Source organism: Macrobrachium rosenbergii, chromosome 59, assembly GCF_040412425.1.
Source record: "Macrobrachium rosenbergii isolate ZJJX-2024 chromosome 59, ASM4041242v1, whole genome shotgun sequence".
NCBI classification, from domain to species: domain Eukaryota; kingdom Metazoa; phylum Arthropoda; class Malacostraca; order Decapoda; family Palaemonidae; genus Macrobrachium; species Macrobrachium rosenbergii.
Window position 1 is genome coordinate 35,384,614 of NC_089799.1, and position 5,568 is coordinate 35,390,181.

General features: G+C 36.4%; 1 long non-coding RNA gene across 1 annotated transcript; it reads left to right on the top strand.

The window, feature by feature from the left end:
• The first annotated feature begins 140 nt into the window (after positions 1 to 140).
• LOC136837537 (uncharacterized) lies at positions 141 to 4,529 on the top strand. Its single transcript, XR_010852714.1, has 3 exons — positions 141 to 287; positions 1,277 to 1,363; positions 4,146 to 4,529. It is a non-coding gene; the product is annotated as an uncharacterized lncRNA (long non-coding RNA).
• The last annotated feature ends 1,039 nt before the right edge of the window (positions 4,530 to 5,568 follow it).

Sequence of the window (5,568 nt, forward strand, 5' to 3'; positions counted from 1 at the left end):
TCATCGCCTTAAACTTCTTCGGCGGCGAAGGACTATAAAGTGACGTCCCACAAATAGGCAGTTGCAGCGGTCGTTGGCTGTTATCCTCAAGAACAGCTCGTTTGTGTTGTTGAGTCTCCAGCTTGGTAAGACAGGTTTCGTTGATACTAACTCGACTTTCACCTTCATTTACGTCTGGGATCTCGGCCGTGCTGTACTGAAGGATCGTTGGTTCACTTTGTTTTGTTTTGTGTGCAGTTCTCCACAGAGATGGTTCTCTCTCTGACGGGCCCTCGAACATTTTCAAAGTAAGGTGCTTTTTATATTTTATAATTGTTTCAGTGTTTTCTCGAGAGTAGCGTAGCTCCTGCAGAATAGGGGAGTAGTTTTTTTTTTTTTTTTTAATTTGCTTTCTTGTATGGTATTAACTTCAGGCTGTATTGTTGTATAGTCTTAGTGCGCAGTGTACAAATGCTCTTTAGCCTGACTTAACAATTTGTCCTGAGTTCAGATCACCTATTTGCTTCATTTTCATGTCTTCTGTTTATAATATTCATTTGAGGTCTAGAAAGGCTTTAACAGTTTCTTGGGTATGATGTATTGTGAATAGACTTTGCAAGATTTTAGGCGTGCTTCAATGTTTATTGGGTTGGCGAGTGGATACTATTGCCACTTTTGCCTTTTATATTTATCAAATATTTAGATTGTGGTACTTGAGCTATGACGTAGTTGTCGTATGAAAGGTTTCCGTTTGTGAGTTATCATCAGATATTGGTATTTTAGATTCTTTATTGTAAATCCCTACAATAACTCTTCAAAATGTTTATTTACGTTAAGTATTGTTGTAGATTGCCTTTAAGCATGGTATTTGACTGTTTTGAAGCTTATGTATTGCTAAGCTGAGCTAGATTGCTTTGAGTGGTCATTCTATGCACTTTGAACCATACTAGCAATTTTATCCAGTGCTACGTATATTTTCCTTGTAACTTTATACAGCAATAGAGCTAGTCTTAGGATGAAATAGGGTTTAAAGTTTCTTGAGGATTAGAGAGTCTAACTCTACTACCATAGCCTTCCTAATAGCAGGTATATTAAAGTTGATTTTAATTACTGTAGCCTTAAGTGGCAATAAACTATTAATAACGCTTATCAGTATCTATAAAGCCTTGCTTCCTGCTCTTGTCTTAGTATTTTGAAACTTTATCAGATGGCCAGCTGATTGTTACAGATAGTCAGCCTTTGGTTCTTTCCACTTGCTAGAACATTTTGGGCTTTAATGTATATTTTCTAATTTCAGGTCAGGGTGTGTCTTTAAATAAGCGTACCACAATGAATCGAGTTTTCTTAGATGTACTGATACCTTATGACTAAAGAGGATTAATGGGTGAGTAAGTATTTCTTGTTTTTTTTTTTTTTTAGTTGAGCGACTTTAGCAACCCCTCTAAATTTTTAAGCTTAGTTTTTTCAGAACCAGAATCCAAACTACTAAGTTTTTATTTTAAGTTCAGGCTTTGTTTTAATGCGTTTGGTTTATTTTTTAGATTCAAAACTGAGAATATTGGAAACTTTTATATTTATACTTAAAATTGTAAAGGTTAAAATTTAACTTTAACAGCTTTGAACATTCCAAGAAATTAGTAGCCTATGTTTCAGAACTTTAAAAAAGTATTTAATTTTTATTTTTGGTTATTAATTTAGTTATATTTTAGCATCAAAAGTGAGTTTGTTAGTGTGTGGGAGTTTGTTAGTGTGTGGGAGTTTGTTAGTGTGTGGGAGTTTGTTAGTGTGTGGGAGTTTGTTAGTGTGTGGGAGTTTGTTAGTGTGTGGGAGTTTGTTAGTGTGTGGGAGTTTGTTAGTGTGTGGGAGTTTGTTAGTGTGTGGGAGTTTGTTAGTGTGTGGGAGGTAATTTTTGATGGTTGTATATATTTTTTTAAGTGGATTTAAACTTTTTTATATTTAAACTTTTGCCATATGTGGTTTGATCTAGTAATTTCAGCTAGTTTTGTTTTTTGGAATTGGAGAGTTTTGTTAAGTTTTGTAAAGTATCTTATTTTGAAGTTTTGAAGTCTTTGAACACTGACAATTTTTAAAGCTTTTGAGTAATTATTTCAGCTGCAAAAGTATTTTTGAAAGTGTAGAGTAAATATATATATTTTTTTAAGTGGATTTAAACTTCTTTATATTTAAACTTTTGCCTTGTGTGGTTTGATCTTGTGATTTCAGCTAGTTTTGTTTTTTAGAATTGTAAAGTTGTCTATTTTGGAATTTTGAAGTTTTTGAACTGACAATTTTTAAAGCTCTTGAGTAATTATTTCAGCTGCAAAAGCGCAAGTTTTGCGTGTAAAGCAAGTTTTGCGTGTAAAGCAAGTTTTGCGTGTAAAGCAAGTTTTGCGTGTAAAGCAAGTTTTGCGTGTAAAGCAAGTTTTGCGTGTAAAGCAAGTTTTGTGTGTAAAGCAAGTTTTGCGTGTAAAGCAAGTTTTGCGTGTAAAGCAAGTTTTGCGTGTAAAGCAAGTTTTGCGTGTAAAGCAAGTTTTATGTGTAAAGCAAGTTTTGCGTGTAAAGCAAGTTTTGCGTGTAAAGCAAGTTTTGCGTGTAAAGCAAGTTTTGCGTGTAAAGCAAGTTTTGCGTGTAAAGCAAGTTTTGCGTGTAAAGCAAGTTTTGCGTGTAAAGCAAGTTTTGCGTGTAAAGCAAGTTTTGCGTGTAAAGCAAGTTTTTATTTTCACTTCCCAAGTCCACCTTTGCCGGGGTGGCGGTGCCACCTGCCAGGCAAAGGTGGACTTTCATGTTGTGCATGGTGACAAGTCACCATGCACAACAGGAAGTTCAAAAACAAGCATGGTGACTTTGTCACCATGCACAACAGGGATTTAAACCCAATCAACTTCTTACTTAGGTTAGAACTGCAAGGTTGATAGTTTTCGTGTAGCTAGGACTTAATGGGAAGTTAGATATGGAACTTGAAATATAGGATAGGCTAGAATAGGGTGAAGAATGTGCTAATTTTATATAGATGGAGGGGTTAGGTTAAAGGTAATAAATGCTCAAGTCTATCTCTTGAGAATGCTGGGAATAGACTGGGGTAAAAAACATGATAGTCAGACCTAGGGAGACATTTGACAGTGCAAGTTATTAATAGCAGAGGGTGTTACAGTACTTGAGCTCTTATGTTTGGTCATGAGAAGTAAGTTTGAATGTATTAGTGGAGCTGAGAATAGGGGTAGGGTACCTCTTGACATGCTTTTGTAACTTAGAATTTCATCCCCACTAGTAAATAGGAACTAGACAGGTAATAGGTGGATCTTAACGATTTTCTGAGAGGCCTAGGTGTTGGTATGTTAAAAGGAATTTTTTTGACACTGATGTCATGGACTTGTCAGGTATTTTAATAGGCTGGTTAATAGTGGAAATTAATTCAAATTGTTGCAGTCTTAACATTCCGTCAATGAGCTCAGCACCCCCACCCTGCCCCCTCTTACTCTTCAAGCAAAGCTTTCATGCTAGGAAATAGTTCAGATTGCATTGCATATTTGCATATGCAATGCAATACAGTTCAGATTGCATTGCATTGAAAATATGCATCTCCTAGCTTTCATGCTAGGAAATAGTTCAGATTTCATTGCATATTTTCATTGACACCTACCTTCATCCACTTTTCCTCCAGCACCGAAGCTTGCTTCGGGAACCCCTTTCTTATTGTGAATTCCCCAATTTGTTTTTCGGCCCGTTGGGTTGTGCAGTTTAAATTTCCGTAGACTAGTAAACAAAGGACGAAAGTTGCCAGATAATAGTGTTTGTATTGCACCTTTCATAGTTATGTAGCACTCAAGTTAGATGCGGTTGTTTCAGTGTAAGATAGGTGCCCTATTAAATACTTCTTAAAGGATGGCACACTCTATCCTGTTTGTCTTTTTAGGAGTTTGAAGGAACAATGGTAGTAATATATGGGATTGTTAATGTGAAAGTTGATGGCAGTTTGAAGTAACAATACTATTACATGGGATTGTCAATGGGAAAGTTCACTGGGAGAGTTCTCATACAATATTTAATAACCTTAGAATAGCTGCTGGGACCAACTGAACAGGCTATTTTCACTTTTAAGAGGGTAGGTTATGTCATGGAAACTTAGTATATTCTAAAATCAAACGAACTACTTTTCTTATGCACAGGCTCTTGGTGTAGCTGCAGCAGACCATAACATCGACACTAATACTGATGGAAAGCAATGCTTTTCGATAAGATGAGTATCCTGCGAGGATTCGAAGCGCTCTGAATTCGGTTGCCCAAACAACAAGAACTCAACTTGTAAACGAAATGCATGTACTGTGATGGTTCGAAGCGCACTAAATTCGTTTACCCTGACTACTAGAACTCGACTTGTAGACGCTGTGCATATCCTGTGAGGATTAGAAGTGCTCTAAATTCGGTTACCCAGACATCTAGAGCATAGTAGATGCTGTGCTCTACCTACTATTCAATTTTTTAATGATTACTTTGGCTATGTAATAGCATTTACATGTATGAAGACCAGCTTAATATGTATATCTATAAACCTTTGTCCATTTCTTTAACCCCAAAATGACATGTGATGGAGTAGACTTTCTAATACTCCTTGAAAGACAAAGAATGCCCTATGGAATCAAGGGGATGGTAGTTACTGATTGGTTGGTTACCAGAAGTAAGATGGGGAAATTCATATGAGAAATGAAGTAACTGAAATAATGGTTTTTAATTCTGAGTAGTTTAATCTAGTATATTAACCTCAAATTTTGGTGTTGCAATAGTATGCAGATTTGCAACTACAGATTTAAACTTCAATTCAGCAGTTGTGTATTTTGACCCCTCTGATGACAGGAATAATTGTTTAAGATCATTCCTTATGATCTGGATAACGCATTCGGCTGAGGACACTTGTAAAGGTGACTTCAGCGACACCGGTAATAGTTGGGAGTAAAAATTCACTGACGAGATACCGCCAAAAAAATAATTTAAGCATCTTCCGGGGTAGAATAGTCCAAATTGCTTTGTAAGGGTTATAATCAGTTTATAAAAAAGTTAAGCAGTCAGCAAATTTTCAACAGTGATGGTGACAGTCCTGGGAGTGGTTATTGCTTGTGCCTATAAATTGTTGAATTTACTGTGTCTGTTGATGGTTACTACAACACAGGCTTTGGCGTTGGACTTGTATGTATCGGATTAGAGAGGCGATAAAAATGCAGGATTTTTGCATAATGCATTGTTTAATTAGTTGGTGGCCTTGTCTCTGGCTCTAAAGTTTTGAGTGTTAAAGTTGCTCTGAGGATGGGATTGTGCTTCTGGTCCTTAGTTTTGCCAATCTCTTGGTAATACTCAGTTTTAGAATTGCTAGTAAATTGGGTTCGCTTTAGAATTGAGAGCGCCAGGACAAATACTTAAGAAAATCGGTTTTCTGTTTACCCTGGCTAGGATGCGCAAACTTCGGACAGCTAAGGTTAGTCAACTAATTCTGGCTTTACATCTGGGTTTTTGTTGTTTGTGCACTGCCACAAACATTTCTTCAACAGTATGTCTATACAAAACGAAAAGCCAGAAAATATCAAAGCACATTTTTCG